Source organism: Peromyscus maniculatus, chromosome 6 (genome assembly GCF_049852395.1).
Source record: "Peromyscus maniculatus bairdii isolate BWxNUB_F1_BW_parent chromosome 6, HU_Pman_BW_mat_3.1, whole genome shotgun sequence".
Lineage (NCBI taxonomy): Eukaryota > Metazoa > Chordata > Mammalia > Rodentia > Cricetidae > Peromyscus > Peromyscus maniculatus.
Genome location: NC_134857.1, coordinates 33,739,632 through 33,756,948, shown reverse-complemented (window position 1 = coordinate 33,756,948; position 17,317 = coordinate 33,739,632). Strand labels below are relative to the sequence as shown.

Here is a 17,317-nt window from a genome sequence, read left to right as displayed (position 1 = left end):
CTCACTGTGTCTGTCAGTCCACAGCTCACTGTGTCTGTCAGTCAGTCCACAGCTCACTGTGTCTGTCAGTCAGTCCACAGCTCACTGTGTCAGTCAGTCAGTCCACAGCTCACTGTGTCTGTCAGTCAGTCCACAGCTCACTGTGTCTGTCAGTCAGTCCACAGCTCACTGTGTCTGTCAGTCCACAGCTCACTGTGTCAGTCAGTCAGTCCACAGCTCACTGTGTCTGTCAGTCCACAGCTCACTGTGTCAGTCAGTCAGTCCACAGCTCACTGTGTCTGTCAGTCAGTCCACAGCTCACTGTGTCAGTCAGTCAGTCCACAGCTCACTGTGTCTGTCAGTCCACAGCTCACTGTGTCTGTCAGTCAGTCCACAGCTCACTGTGTCTGTCAGTCAGTCCACAGCTCACTGTGTCTGTCAGTCAGTCCACAGCTCACTGTGTCTGTCAGTCAGTCCACAGCTCACTGTGTCAGTCAGTCAGTCCACAGCTCACTGTGTCTGTCAGTCCACAGCTCACTGTGTCAGTCAGTCAGTCCACAGCTCACTGTGTCTGTCAGTCAGTCCACAGCTCACTGTGTCTGTCAGTCAGTCCACAGCTCACTGTGTCTGTCAGTCAGTCCACAGCTCACTGTGTCTGTCAGTCAGTCCACAGCTCACTGTGTCTGTCAGTCCACAGCTCACTGTGTCAGTCAGTCAGTCCACAGCTCACTGTGTCAGTCAGTCAGTCCACAGCTCACTGTGTCTGTCAGTCCACAGCTCACTGTGTCTGTCAGTCAGTCCACAGCTCACTGTGTCTGTCAGTCAGTCCACAGCTCACTGTGTCTGTCAGTCAGTCCACAGCTCACTGTGTCAGTCAGTCAGTCCACAGCTCACTGTGTCTGTCAGTCAGTCCACAGCTCACTGTGTCTGTCAGTCAGTCCACAGCTCACTGTGTCAGTCAGTCCACAGCTCACTGTGCCAGTCAGTCCACAGCTCACTGTGTCTGTCAGTCAGTCCACAGCTCACTGTGTCAGTCAGTCCACAGCTCACTGTGTCAGTCAGTCCACAGCTCACTGTGTCTGTCAGTCAGTCCACAGCTCACTGTGTCAGTCAGTCAGTCCACAGCTCACTGTGCCAGTCAGTCCACAGCTTACTGTGTCTGTCAGTCAGTCCACAGCTCACTGTGTCTGTCAGTCAGTCCACAGCTCACTGTGTCTGTCAGTCAGTCCACAGCTCACTGTGTCAGTCAGTCAGTCCACAGCTCACTGTGTCTGTCAGTCTACTGCTCACTGTACTTGTCAGCTCTTTGGTTGCTAGGTTTCAAAGGCCACTCTTCTGGCAAGCTCAGTGGCGTTTGAGCCGTCCAGAAGTAGGTCCTTCATGATCTGGCCTTACCTGTGGAAACTACTCTCCCAGCTCTTTTTTTCCTGCCTTTCACAAGGACTTTTCAAAATGCACTGAGCTTCCTCTCCATTCCCTCATCTGTAATATACTCAGCACTGTTTGCTATAGGCCCAGGTACCAGAGACTTTCTCCAGCTATTACGGCCAGCAGTAGACACTCTTCTGATCTTCCAGTTTCTGTCTGAATTTAGTTGCTTTCTTATGTTGTTCTCACATGTGCCCTTTTTCTTTGCAGTGAGGATAAAAGGAACTTTAAAATTGAGTGTGTGTTTCCTTTTGTGTTGAACGTGTGATAGATAGGTAGTGTGGAAATACAAACCAGACCAATGGAATTTGAAGTTACTATTTTAGTTAATCAAGAACCATTTTATGTTCAGGTGTGGTGACACATGCCTGCAATCTCAGTACATGGGAAGCTGAGTCAGGAGGATGGTGCGAGTCCAGCCTGGGCTACATGGAGCCAGACCCAGTTTCAGATGAACAAATGAAGGAAAGAAAGGAAGAGAGGAAAGGATGTCATTTATATGAAATCTTCTGCATTTCTTCATTGAATAACCTAATATTACTCAGAATTTTGAAAGTCATCCAAAAATACCTGAACATGGTCATATATAAAGGATTATAGCAAGTCTTTAATGTCACATATAGATGAGTTATTTCATAGACTGTTGATTTTAATAATTTTTGAATATACTTAAGTTTGATTTTTTTTCTAACAATAAAAGCAATATATGATGGGAAGTATTATAAAGAATAAACAAACTGAAAGTCATCACTATCACTGAGACATGATTCTACTTTTAAAAATCCAAATAACACAAATTTGGTATTGAACATGTTTTAATCTTTTAAAACTAGTATTATTATTTGATACAAGCCTTACACGCTGCCCAGGTTGGCCCTAAACCATGGGCTCGAGCTGTTAGTCCGCCCCAGCCTTCCAAGCAGCTGGGTAGCTGGCCTGTGGTGCCGTGCTCATTCTCGGAGCTGTCTTGTCATTTTCTTTTGGTCGTTCTTAGACTGCATCACAGATAGGTGTGTCCATCTTCGGTCCCTAAGATTCTCGCATCTCTCCGCTGAGGAGTCATGGCATGACTTTGCAGCCACCGAAGCATGAAAGTTTATCCTTGTACTTAATTACCAAGACAATGTAAAACTTGTGTGGTGATGGCTGCCACCATGGCTCAGTGGGTAAAAGTGCTTGCCACCACAGGCCTGACGACCTGATTTGACCCTTGGGACCCACATGGTGGGCTGAGAGGATAACTCTGGAAGGTTAGCCTCTGATTTCCAGTCACTTGTCCTGGCACGTGAGTGCCCAAATACATACACACTCACAGTGGACAATAAATAAAATGTAAAAAATATTTAAAACTGTTTTAGTGAGCAACAAAAAAATTGTATTGAAAGGTTAGTTTAAAGTTATATAATTCAATAAGAGAGCAATGGTTACTTTTTAATAAATGAAAGTTGAGATTTTTAAACACAGTTTGAAAAAATAAAGTCAGATTTCTCTATTGAGATATCAGAAGCTGGATTTGTGTCTTGAAGACTCAGGACGAGTCTGACTTTCTGATGAGCTGTGATAACTTCTGTATTTGTTAAACCATCAGAAATCCTCCCTGTGGCACAAAAGAACTCTTTTAATTAGAAAATATTGTTGCCACAGGGAGGTAGAAGATCGACTTGAGAAATGGGGACCTGAAAAGGCCCAGTCGTAGGATCACCGGAAGGTGACAGTGAGCCAGGAGAAGACAGTGCTGGTAGGTTGGCTTTTCATTTATTAAGAATGTTTATGGTGCTATATTTTGTTACAGTTCTTTCATCTACCTGTGTCATATTTTTATTTAAAGAATGGCAGACTCCTCCTTAAGAAGAAATCATAAAGTAGTATCTTCACCAGAGCAGTTTGCTACCCAAGTCGTCCCCTCCCCTGCCCTGGTAATTCCTCCTCCGTCTTCGGGGAAAGCTCCAGGGTTGCCTGAGCCTGGGATGACTTGAAGCTGCACTCACGACATCTTCTCCTTTACCTTCTGTTCCCTCTTCCAATACAGATGTTTTCTAAACCTTTTTTTTTTTTTTTTTTTTTTTTGTTTTTTCGAGACAGGGTTTCTCTGTGTAGCTTTGCGCCTTTCCTGGAACTCACTTGGTAGCCCAGGCTGGCCTCGAACTCACAAAGATCCGCCTGCCTCTGCCTCCCGAGTGCTGGGATTAAAGGCGTGCGCCACCACCGCCCGGCTGTTTTCTAAACCTTTTAAAAATGTTTTCTTTTCATTGTCTGTTTTCTTGGGGTTGGTCATAGAAATGGCAAAACATGAACCTCAAAGTTAATTGAGTTTTCTTTCTGGAATAACTGAATTATAATTGTACTGTGACTAAAAGATCTAGAAAGCATTATTGGAGAATGTCTTTTAATATTTTAATATCTAAGTTTCATTTAGCCTGAGGCCATCAGTGGTTAAAAACTATAACTTTTATTCCAGGGTAGGAGAAAGATGCTTCTAATTACACACAGTAAGAGATCGTCAATTATAAGACACATCCCAATTTCAGAGATGTCGAATGTGAAAAACTGCACCTTAGAATTAATGAAATTATAATATGTTCTAATTATGAATCTTCCGCAAACCCCCAATTCCCATTTACTTGGAATTAGACATTAAAATGTCCAGTTTATGAACAACAGGGGCCAGCTGCAGTGTGGAGGTCGTTATGTGTGCTCATTCACCTTTCAGACTTCTTCACTGTCTTTTAAGACAGGATCCTAAAACCCAAAACATTTGCTGAGTGTATGGCTCATGCCTGTGATCCCAGCACGTGTGAGGCTGAGGCAGGACTGTGAGCTCAAGGCCACCGTGAGTTGTGTCCTCAGACACTACCTTAGAAACAATACAGGTGGGCCGGAGAAATGGTCTGTGGTCAGAGCGCTTGCTGCTCTTGCCAAGGACCTCAACTGGGTTCCCAGCACCCACATCCCGGTGCTCACAACCATCTGTAACTGTAGCTCCAGATTGCCTAAAGCCTTAGTTCTGGCCTGTGTGGTACCCAAGTACAAGTGCATACACATACAGATACACATCAGGGAAAACTGGCCCAAGTGATGGCTCCGCCAACTGATGAGCAGAAGTGAAAAGGAGTTATTTTCAGTACTGTTTATATAAACAACTGTAATATAGAGGAAGAATGAAAAGTATGTTAGAAAACAGGTCACTAGAAAATAATTTTTGTTGTTTGTTTCAGAAGCTATATTAATTCTTTTGTACACAAGAATTTTTTTTTTAGTTTTTTAAAAAAAGAAACCAGTTAAGGGGTCTGGAGAGATGATTCATGCGATAGTAAAACAGCCGAGATTCTGTCTCAGAAACAAGATGGAAGGTGAGGACCACCCCCGAAGTTGTCTTCTGACTGAACACACACTCTGGTACTCATGCACACCCATGAATGTGCCTACGTACATACATCATGTCATACACATTGGGATATACACACATCATACACAAAGATGTTAGTAAAGATAAAACTGTTAAAAACACTTCAAATTTTACTATAAAATAGTATGGCTGTTGATTACAAATTTTATTCATTTGATTGAAGAGAGGCTTTAATTTGAATTACCTGCACTCTAAAATTTATTGCCTATGTTTGGAGTTTACAGCCTGATGCTATGAAATCCATACACTGGGTTGGGAAACGGTTACTGTATTGGAGTAGACTAATACAGCTGTCGTCTCAGACACGCCTTTTCGTGACAAGGAAAGCTCAAAGCTAAAATCTGCTGTTTCACGGAAGTCCTAATACAAGGCAGTTTTATGAACTTTCAATCTTAGCATCGTTCATACTTTGAAGCCCGTATTTCCCTTTCGTCTTCTGTGCGGCCAGCAAACTCACAGCCTTAGACGATGCCCAGGAGGACCAGCTGCAGAGTCCTGGGTGACCGAGGAGACTTTATCAAAACATACCTGTAGGCAGCTCCATTTAGCCATTTGCCCACATGCCTGAGGACTCGCTGTGGGCCAGCTCAGAACGACTTTCCATGTGGCAGACAGAGCCTCTGCCCTCACTGGGCCCTCAGCTCTGCAGAAAAGATTGAACAAGTTAGTGTGGCTCATGGCGATATAAATGTGGGAACTGCAGGCAGGTCAGAGACCGCCTGCCCGGGAAAGTGATTTGTGAAGGAAGGGTTTGGAGTAGCAGCCGGGTAGAAATGGCAAGGCCTGGAGGGGCGTGCCTTCTCTGAGTTGCAGAAGGCGATTCAGTGTGGGGAGAAAGGGGAGTAGAGGGCTTTTAAAGCTTCATAGCCAAGTGCTGAGCTTCACTAGAGGGAAAGAGAGAACTGCCTGTAAGTTTTAAGCCAATTAAACAACACAGATTTAGTTTTTGCAAAATCTTGAGTACTGTCAATGAAAAGAGAGTAAGACAAAGAAGCACCTCCCTAAGTCTTCCGCCTCTGCAGATTTGGGCTACCCTTGTAGGACCGTGAGCGTGGTAGCAGCTAAGATGGATGGTTGGCTAGGTATCCTTGTCTTTGGAGTGAAGAAGGTGGGTACAGGGCTCTGTACAGGGCTGATGCCGAGGAGGAACCACTGCCCTCATCTGTTCTCCTTGCACACTGCTGAGTGTAGTCTTCCTGTGGCCCTGGGTGAGACACGGCATCCGGCCTGATTGAACCACTGCCCCTCATCTGTTCTCCTTGCACACTGCTGAGTGTTGGTCTTACTGTGACCTGGGGGAGACACAGCATCCGGCCTGATTGAATGCTAGTCTGTTTGTTGAATTGGCAGGATTATGTAGGGCTGGTGGCCTCTGTTACATAATAGGAACATTATTTTAATCATTTGGGCTAGGAAGCCTAAGTTAATCTTTTGGTTCTGATATCTGTAAATATAAAAGTTACCTTGAGATGCTTTTCATATGTTTTAGCACTTTATACAAATAACCACGCGTTGACATTTTCACTGACTTTCATCTTCATCATGGAGAGTCAGTGTTCTGGGCCTTGTGGCATACTGCATGAAGTAAGCACAATTATATATGGAAAGGCTGTGCTGAAGGGCCTGCCTGTACAATTAAATGTATGCAAAAATATGGGGTGGAGTTTTTAAAAAATGTAGCATACAATACTTAAACATGGGCAAAATTATCAACAAGTGCCCACTGACTTGCTGTGGAATTAGTAAACCCTGGCATGCTTGTGAGTTACCCACCCAGTCTGGTGATCCCCCCTCCTCCGTCCACTCTTGTTCTGTGGTTCTCATGGTAACTGTGGGGTGGAGTCTCAGCACTAATGTGAGATTTTACATGGCCATTTTAGTTGCCAAAAAGAAATAAGCTTTTAGTTCAATAGCAATTTCTTAGTGGTGGAAAAACCATGATTTATTAAAATAACCGTATATGCATCAGCTTGAAGTAACTGATTAGATGTATGCTAAGCAACATACATGCATATTAAGAACCGTGTTTACTAAAAAATATAGGAAACTGAGTGAGACACCTAGTATCACTTACTTGGCTAATGTGAAAGTGGTACATTTATTGTATCACTTCTTTTATATAGGGACTTAGATATATGTGATAAAAATTATAGACTTGAAGCAGGGCAGACCAAAATGAACAGGGAATTGTGACATCTCACCACTGTAGAAGTGTGAGTAAGCATGGCTGTGTGTGTATTTGTTTTTTCTCCCAGCTAGAACACTGTTCTATGTTTGTGAAGGGTCAATTATCCTAGTATCCAGGCTTTCACTTCATGTTAGTTTTATTTTCTGGCATATGCAGATGTCATTGGCATCTGACTTACATATGTCTGTCTTTGCTCATAACAGATACTGGCCTCCAAATGAAGCATGAGTGCTCACTAGAAAAAAATAACAGTATTAGTGGCAGATGTAGCTCCGTGGTAGTGTTCTTGCCTGTATGTGCAAGGCTTGTTTAGGATGCTTCCTGTGGTGGTTTGAATGAAAAAGACCTCCATAGGCTCATATATTTGAATACTTGGTACCCAGTTGGTGGAACTGCTTGGGAAGGGTTAGGAGGTGTGGCCTTGGAGAAGGTGTGTCACTGGTGATGCTTTGAGGTTTCAAAGGAACTGCCACCATTCTGAGTCTGTCTGCCTTGTGGTTCTGTCTCAAGATTTGAGTGCTCAGCTATTCCAGTGCCATGCCTGCCTGCCTGCCACCATGATGGCTATGAACTCCAACTCTCTGAAACCAGACACTTCAAATAAATGCTTTTTTAATAAGTTGCCTAGGTCACACTGTCTTATTACAGCAGTAGGAAGTGATTTAGGCACTTCCCTAAATGCCGTTGGCTTTTGCAGTGGGGCAACAGCACCCATGGCAGATGGTTCCCATCATGCTTGTCTTTAAATAAAGAAGAGTAGCTGTGATGCTTCCCTCTTCAGCCATTACGTCAGTGTTGCTGAAATGGCTACCGGTCCTGGGGTGTGAGGTGTGCCTACCTGTTTGACCCGGTCATGTTTATTAAAATGTTCAGATTGAGTGTGAATAGCCCACCCTACTCATTGGTGAGTCTTGGGACCTTCCTGAAGCAGGCAGGTCTCACTTCTGTGGCCTCTCACTGTGTCTGCCCACAGACACTCACCTGTTAATAAACCCGAGCTTGTTTACAGGGCCGTTTCACTCTGTTCCCTCTGTATTTGCTCTGCCTCTTTTCTCTCTCGGACCTTGCCCTGATGTTTTGGGGAATGCTTATTAGTCTTTAGAATTCCTTGAATTATTTTTATTTTATTTTTTATATGTGTGTTTGTATGTTGTGTATGTAATTTTGAGTCAGGGTCTTGGCTACATAGCTCAATCTGGCTATCACAGGACTCACCAGACTGGAGTTTTTGGACCCTGTGATGGCCTCCTTCTGTTTGTTGTAGAACATTGCTTTGGGACCTGAGCATTTATTCTTTTTCAGTAGATTGCTATAAAACAGTTTAAAATTGAATGCCATTAAGCTGACATGTTGCTTGGCTCCATCTGTGGAGGAAAAACATTGTGGAGGCAGGATCATGACAGGAAGCAGAGACAGGAACAAGATACCAGGAAGATCCCATCCCCAATGACTTAGTTCCCCCAGCTAGGTCCCACCTCCTAAAGTTTCCAAAATGAACTGTATAATGATACATTCCTGGAATCCCACCAGTTGAGAGGCTGAGGCAGGAGGATTGCAAGTTTGAGGTCAGCCTGAGCAAGATCCTGCTTCAAAAATCTAAACAGAGTGATGGTGTTGAGGTACATGTCTTTAATACCAGCACTTGGGAGGCAGAAGCTGGTGGGTCTCTGAGTTCCAGGTTAGCCAGGGCTACATAGTAAGAGTATCTTAATAAAACTAAGCAAGGCACCAGAAAAGAAAAGGAAAAAAAAGGGGGAGGGGACCTAAAAAGAAAGAAAAAATTACTACCAAGCTAAAGTTTCCAGAACTTTCCAAGAACAGTTCTACTTAGCATCTGTGGACTAAGCATCCAGCATAAGAATCTGTGTGGGACATTTCAGATCCAAATCATAATGGTATATATTAACTTTCTAACATTCATAGATTTCTAAATTTAAAATACACAGTGGTTCTGAAAAGAAGAATAAGGAACTTAGAACTCTATTGATTGTAGTATTAAGGTAACTCCATGTAGTTAAAAGGGAGGTTTATTTTGTGGGGTAACTCACAAGTGAAGGGATAGGTAACAGGGTCTGGGAAAGGTGAAGCGCAGTCTGGCGGTGTTCCCTGGAAAACTCTGCTCAATCTACCTCCAGGATCCAGGAACCAAGAGAACCTGCACATCCAGATCTCAGGTCTTAAGGGTTCCTGTCTCAGCCCTGCCTTGTAGGCGTGACAGTTACCGAAGCCTCGTGGGGGTAGTACTTCCAGGTCAAAGCTGGAACAGCTACCCACTACATAACTCTGCTTCGTTGTTGAAAGATGCTCTTATTGAAATCCTCCAAAATGTAAAAGCTCCCAGTGGAATGGTAACAATGTTTCTCTCTTCATTTACAGCTGTCAACTATCAGGTAGTTACTAATATGCTTAATGTTGTGTTTTGTTTTTAACACACTCTTTTAAAACCCAATATCTGGTTAGGTGGTCGGGTTGCTAAGAGGTGGGTTGGGAGCATCTGTGAGTGTCTCTGTGCAAATGTTTCTTCAGGTTGGTAAAGGAGCGCTTCCCGGGACTGTTGGCACTCTGCTTAACATCTGTGAGGGGTGCAGTCTTCTTGTGTGGAGCTTGTTGGCCATAGGGTGAAGCCTCTGAATCTTCTTTTAGATTGTTTTCAAATCTAAATACCTAGCATCGCAGAGGCAGCCCATATGCTGAGGTGAGTTGCCGGCCTTCTCCATTGTGGTGTCAGGGCATGCGCTTCTCTGTTAGCACAGTCAAGCCTGGGAAGGTTGGCTTTATTGCCCTCATTACAAAGTAATGCTGACTGTAACTTCTGCGTTGGGATATCAATAACAAATGCAGCATAGTGTGAAAATGTACATTTATTATTGGTCAAGAAGTCACAAATACTGTAAAAATACCATGAGTTACGCTTGAGTTTAAAATTCGACATGGTAAACTTCATTTAGAAGCCAGGTGTAGCTGAAGTTTTCTCTAGTCCTGCCCAGCCCCATGGACCCTGTAGCCACTTATAAAATAATCACTCAGAAACTTGTATTAAAACTGCTCTGCCATTAGCTCAGGCCTACCACTGACTAGCTCATACATTTAAATTCAGCCCAATTCTGTTAATCTATATGTTGCCCACATGTTCCGTGGCCTTACCTGTGTGCCGTTACATACCCCGGATGGTGGACTGGTGTCTCCTGACTCAGCCTTCCTCCTCCCAGAATTCTCCTTGTCTGCTTATCCTGCCTATACTTCCTGCCTGGCTACTGGCCAGTCAGTATTTTATTAAACCAGTGTACAAAAGCGTTACCCCACAGCAGCCAGGTTGTTCTCATCCATGTATTTAATTTTTTATTTCATTTATTTCTTTTTGATATGCTCATAGGTGTGTGCACATGCACACACTATGGTGCACATGTGGAGGACAGCGGACTCTTTTCATCCTGTAGGTCAGGGTGGGGATCCACTCAGGTTCTCAGGCTTTGTGTTGGGTGCTTTAGCTACCAACCACCTTGATGGCCCCATTGGTTATTTAACTGCCACTCACCTTTCCATCATGCCCTCTTCCTCTGTACCAGTGCTTCCCACTGTGGGTCACGACCCTCACAGGGTGTTGAATGACCCTTTCAGCCTAAGACCATGGAAAACATACTTACATTACAACTCATAACAGTCGCAAAAATACAGCTAGGAAGTAGCAGAGAAAGTAATGTTATGGTTGGGGTCAGCACAGCAAGAGGGAGTGTGTTAAAGGTCACAGGATTAGGAAGGCTGAGAACCACTGCTCTGTATTCCGCTCTGTGTCTATTTGCTTTCCCCTAATAACACCCCAGGGTTCTGAAAGTCATTTAAAATATGCCTGTAGGGGCTGGAGAGATGGCCTAGTGGTTAAGGGCACTGGCTGCCCTTCCCAGCACCCACTTGGTGGCTGACAACTATTTGTAACTCCAGTTCCAGGGCATCCAATGCTGTCTTCTGGCATCCATGGGCACTGCACACATGTGGTGCACAGACATACATGCAGGCAGAATACCCACACACATAAAATAATTATTAAAAATGTGTCAGATGTAAAATAAAAATAAACACTGAAAATGTAGTATGTACTAAGTTTAAATGTGCCACATATTAATTACACATTAAATGCAGCTTTATGATGCCTGATCCAGGTTTTTTGTCTACGCACAACCGTGTGTGCATGAGTGTGTGTGTGTGTGTGTGTGTGTGTGTGTGTGTGTGTGTGTGTACACCATGGTTTAATCGTCAAGGATAGAGGACAGCTTGTAGGCATCAGTTCTTTTCTTCCACCATGTGGGTTCCAGGGTCGAACTCTGGCTTGCTGTTATGTATCTTTATCCCCTACCTAAGGCACCATCACTCTGCCCTTCCGTACTTTATTACTGTTGTGTGTCTCTGGTAGCTATGTGTGAGCACACGTGCCGTGATGCCAGTGTGCAAAGTCCAGGAGTCAGCTCTCTCCTACTATGGGTGCTGGGGGCCGATCAGACTCAGAGAGGCATGCCTGCCTGTATGGCAGGTCCTTTTTACCCACTGAATCATCTTCCAGCCCCTGTTTCTCCTCCCTCCCTCCCTCCCTCCCTCCCTCCCTCCCTCCCTCCCTCCCTCCCTCCCTCCTTCCCCCTCCCTCCCCCTCCCCCTCCCTCCTTTTTCTTTTTCCGTGCAGTACTTGCACAGAATTGCACTGAGGGTCTCATGCATCTAAGGAAGAGTACTACATACAACACCCAGCTCCCAGCCCAACTTTGTTTTAAGTTGGGGCAGGGACCAACCTCTCAAAACTCTTGTACTAGTTTTTCATGTCTTCAGTTTCATTTAATATGTTATTATTGTTTTGAGATTTGTTCTATCTGTGTGACAAGACATCTTTTATCTCAGTTGCTTTTCAAATCGGAGCATACAGTAGAATTTATTTGAAAATAAATTCTACTTATTTATTATAAATCTTATAAAAATACAGATTGCTGGGATAGAGTTTGTTTCATTTGTTTTTCAAGATGAGCTCTTGTTATGTTTGTTACTTAGGCGGGTTTCTAACTTTTGAGGTCCAATGAGCCTCCTGCCTCAGCCTTCCTAATACATAGGGCTACAGCTGCTCACCACTATATCTGGTGGTCCATGCTTTTAATTTAGTGGGTGTGTGGTTTGACTTGACCGTTTGCAGTCTAATAAGTCTGCAGGTGATACCAATGTGGTTGGTCACAGGATGTTCTTTGGTAGCCTCCCTTTACTGCTGGGAACCATTATGGGAAACCAGAGCTGCTGTTATGCTAAAAATCAAATGATCACTGTAGTTTCTTACTGTTTTAATTACTACAATAGTTACTGGGCGAGGGGGGTAAAAGTCTCTAATGTGCTTCAAAGGATGCATCGTTACCCTTAATTAGTTCTTGAATCAGGGCTCAGTGATGAAGATGTAAGTTTAGGAGTTTGGTCCCTGGACTCACATGGTGGAAGGAAAGAAACGCCCCTGAGAGTTGTCTTCTGACGTCCACACTCACACTGTGGCATGGGCACACCTTCCAACATACAGTAGAGACGTGTAAAGTGGTTAGTAAACATCTGTGGATCACCTACAATTTGTCACGTACTATTTAAGGCATAGGCTACAGTGACAAACAAGATAAGCAGTCTGCATCTTGGGGCGTGTGTGTTCATCATACTTCAAAGCTTCTTGTCATAAATCAGATCATATAAGAACTGAAGCTGGGTGGTGGCGGCGGCGGCGGCGGCGGCACATGCCTTTAATCCTAGCACTCGGGAGGCAGAGGCAGGCGGATCTCTGTGAGTTCGAGGCCAGCCTGGTCTACAGAGATAGTTCCAGGACAGGCTCCAAAAGTACGCAGAAACCTTGTCTTGAAAAAAAACCAAAACAAACAAACAAACAAAAAAAGGAACTGAAAATCTTTGGAGGTAACATCTAGAAACAGACTGAAGTGAACTAGGATCACTCTTCTCAGGCAGTGGAGGGAGGCACAGGTGTCCTTTCCCATTCCCCTTACAGTTGAGATGCTGGTATTCTTAATGTAGGCTGTATTTACATTTCATCATCAAAGCCAGGCATGGTGGTGGTGCATGCCTTTAATCCCAGTGTTTGGAAGACAGAGTCAGGTGGATATCTGTGAGTTAGAGGTTACCCTGGTCTAAAAACAAGTTCCAGGACATTTAGAGCTACATAAAAGAGGGGGGGAAAAGTCTCAGGAAAAAAAAAAGAATAAATTTCATCATTGAGAATATGGTTGACAGTTAACGGTCTTAGGGGCAGAGGAACTAGCAAGCCACATGGAATAAACATTCCTAAATGTCGGTTTTTTTTTTTTTTTTTTTTTTTGTGTGTGTGTGTGTGTGTGTGTGTGTGTTGGAAACAATTTATCTCTGCATCTTTCTCTTTTTCTTCTCCCGTCCTTCTCTCTCTCTCTCTCTCTCTCTCTCTCTCTCTCTCTCTCTCTCTCTCTCTCTCTCTGCATCTTTCTCTCTCTGTCTCTCTCCCTCCCTCTCCCTTTTCTGCCTTTAAAAATCTTTCAAGGCAGTTCTATTGCACACAGGATGAAGTTCAATAGATTATTATTATTATTATTTTTGCGGTGCTGGAATCATGCTCAGGCCCTTGCAGATGCTGTGTGAGCATTCTGCATCCCAGCCACTCCCCCCACACCCCTTTTTTGGGCAGATTCCCTCCTGCTTTGGTTTCTGCCTTTCAAGTGCTAGGATTATAGACATGGGTTGCTATGCCTGGGATGACTTTGAGCGCTCCCGGCACTGAAATTTACCTCCTTTCACATACTTCTAAGTAGTAAAGGCAAGCAAAACCAAAAGCAACAACAAAAATAAAGAACAACCCTTTCTAACACACGAATTTTCATTAATATATTGCTAGGAATAGTTCTGAGGGTTTTATATATTAACATAAGAACATAACAGGAACACCAGGCTAAATAATTTTCCAGGTCTAGAAGCAGGTATTTAAACTTGGAGAGTCAGTAGCTCAAGAGTACACCTTCAAGCATCACACTGACAAATAGTGTCATATTCCTCCTCTACACACACACACACACACACACACACACACACACACACACACACACACTCTTAACTGCTTCTGTTAACCCAAACCGTGTTGGGTGTTGGGCTGGAGAGGTGGCTCAGTGGTTAAGATCACTGGCTGCTCTTCCAGAGGACCCAGGTTTGATTTTCAGCACCTGTATGGTGGCTCAAACAGCTTAACTCCAGTTCCAGGGCATCTAGTACCCTTTGCTGACCTCCACAGGCACTGCTTGAAGTGATGATGCATAGACAGACATACATGTGGGCAAAACCACTCACACTCATGAAATTATATCACACATACACACACACACACACACAAGTTTTTAAAAACTTTTGTTGGGTCTTGACATATGCTAGGTTTTTTTTTTTTTTTTTTTTTTTTTTTTGTTGTTGTTGTTGTTATTGTTTTTGTGACAGGGTTTCTCTGTGTATTTCTGGCTGTCCTGGAACTCGCTCTGTAGATCAGGCTGGCCTCTGCCTGAGTGCTGGGATTAAAGGCATGTGCCACCACTGTCTGGAGCTAGTTCCTTTTTAAAAGTATTTATTTTTGTTTTGTGTATGAGTGTAAGCTTCATGTGTGCACGTTAAATTTGGAGGCCAGAAGATGGAAAGGAATCTCCTGGAGCTGGAGGTGCAGATGGTTGTGAGCTACCTGATGTGTGTGCTGGGAACCAACGTGGGGTTTTTTTGGAAGAGCAGGGATTGCCCTTAATGGCAGAGCCATTTATTCAGCCCGACATATGCTGTTTACTTTCTGGAACAAATTGTTTCCATCTTTCACTTTGTTTCGGCATTTTTATCATAGGCTAGCACCTACAGCTTCGAGAACAACTAGGATAATACGTGAGGCAGTAAATACTTTCCGACAATTCCAACCATGAGAAAGGGTTTGGCTTTTTGGAAATGTGTTTTTAATGTAAATTGGTGAACTGACTTGGGTCCTTTGTGTAGAGTAAGAAAAGTGCAGAGAAGGTGACTGGGAGTAGCGAGTGAGAGGAACGTGTGGATGTGTGATGGGTTCTACAAGTCGCTCTAAGTCAGCCAAAATGATTCCAAGTCTGGCTGTGGTTTGGTGCCATCTGGTGGCGCTTATGTGCTTGTATGGGTGTTCTTTGATGCCAAGAATAGCAGATGGGAAACTTTTAAACACTCATTTTGTTCTTTCTGAGACAGAGTCTCATGTAGCTCGGGCTGACCTTGGACTTGTAGTGTAGTAGAGGATTATTTAAACTCCTCACCCTCCCGGCTTTTCCCTTCTCATGCGTGGGATCACAGGCAAGTGCTACCTTGCCTAACTGTTTGATGCATTGATTCTAGGACCCTCCCTCCCTCAGTACCAACTTCTCCAGGTGAAGCTGTAATGCCTGTTCTTGGGAGGCTGAGGCAGAAGGATTGTGAGTTCAAGACCAGCCTGGGCTACCTAGTGAGAGCTTGTCTTGGAGAACAGCCCTCACTGCCACTCAGTTCCCTGCACAAAAGGCAGTGTTTCTGAATAACCGTGGCATGCGCTTCTGTGTGCCATAGATCATGCCGTTCTGATGCGCAGCACAGCATAGCTGATCTGTAAGTAGGTGTTCCACAGGAAAAGGACTGTCTGGTCAGTGCCAGTGCAGCCCCTTCTTGAGTATTTTCAGATAGGTGGGTGAATTCAAGGATGTGGAACTCAGATTCAAAGGGAACAGTTGACTTACGTGAAGAATTCATGTTTTCATGAAGTTTACTCAGTGTATTATGTTTGCATTTATTTGATTAAACTTGTATGACCTGCTCCATAAAATCACAGTAGACTATTTTAATTCTCGAGGAGACAGTGTGAACCAGACACAGCCCTAAGAAATCTGTGGTTATTCAGACACTGACAAGCCATGCAGTTGCAGTTCGGGACTTCAGCCACTGCAGTAGGCGTGGCTAGCGAGAAGGCTGGAAGGGATTTAGGTCATGCCTTGGGAGTATGACAGAAGTCGTAGCTTTGACCCCGAGGGTGGTAGCACATGCCTGTGGTCCTCTCCATCAGGAGGCTGAGCCAGTGTGGGCTACAACACGAGACCATGTCTAAACAAAACATAAACCAAGAAACATAGCTTGTAAAATACTAAGTTGAGGGTTTGATAAGGGAATAAATTAAACTTCATCTAACCTAACCACTGTGGAAAATGATGGATATCAAAATCATAAATCAGGATAATAAAAGTCCCAAACATGTCAAATTAATGACATGAATTAAACACACCCACTATTTATTTATTTATTTATTTATTTTATCTATTTATTTATTTTTAAAGATTTATTATGTATACAGTGTTCTGTCTGCATGTATGCCGACATGCCAGAAGGGGGCACCAGATCTCATTACAGATGGTTGTGAGCCACCATGTGGTTGCTGGGAGTTGAACTCAGGACCTCTGGAAGAGCAGTCAGTCAGTGCTCTTAACCGCTGAGCCATCTCTCCAGCCTCCACATCTGCTATTTATAATAGATTCAACAAAAATAGACCAAACAGAAGAAACAGGACACAAATAACAGGAAAAAAAAGCCCACAATAAATTTATTAAATGAAGAAACATTTCACCAGAAAAATATTAACTGAAGAAAATGGTAGTAATAAAAATAATTCATCATGAATATCTTCAATTAGGACAAAGGGGATTTTAAAGAGGGAGAGGAACTTCTGAAATATAATCATTAGCTTACATGCATCTAACAACAGAGCTATGAAGAAGAAAGAACAAAACCAAGTTGTAAGCAAGGTGCTTTAACAGGATTATGGGGGCTGGAGAGATCGTCCAGCTGGTTAGGACACTTACTGCTTTCTCCAGACAACCTGAGTTCGGTTTTCAGCATGGGTCCACATCAGATGACTCACAGCTGCCTGTAACCCCTGCTCTAGGGGATCTGACACCTTCTGGCCTCAACAGAAACCCACACTCCTACAGCACACACTCCCACAGACAGAGGAATTTAAATTTAGAGAAAAATCTGACCAGGCGTGGTGGTGCATACCTTTACTCCCAGCACTCAGGACACAGAGGCAGGTGGATCTCTGAGTTTGAAGCCAGCCTGGTCTACAGAGTAAATTCCAGGACAGCCAGGGTTACACAGAGGGACCCTGTCTCCAAAAGAGGGGGGAAAAAAAGAGAGAGAGAGAGAGAAAGAGAAAAAAGAAAAAAATTTTAAAAATAAAAGAATTGGGTCTGGACGGTGGTGGCGCACGCCTTTAATCTCAGCACTCGGGAGGTAGAGGCAGGTGGATCTCTATGAGTTCA

At 43.8% G+C, this 17,317-nt stretch overlaps 1 protein-coding gene across 17 annotated transcripts in view; it reads left to right on the top strand.

Moving 5' to 3' along the window:
- Window positions 1-17,317, top strand: part of Elf2 (E74 like ETS transcription factor 2) — a 91,066-nt gene that overhangs the window by 36,331 nt on the left and 37,418 nt on the right. For 6 of the 17 annotated variants that reach the window (XM_076574052.1, XM_076574049.1, XM_042279031.2 and 3 more), the window contains one exon: window positions 3,052-3,145. The exons of the other annotated variants lie outside the window; for them this stretch is intronic. The gene's annotated coding sequence lies outside the window, so the exon portion shown is untranslated. The remainder of the gene's footprint in view (window positions 1-3,051; window positions 3,146-17,317) is intronic. 17 annotated transcript variants of the gene reach the window in all.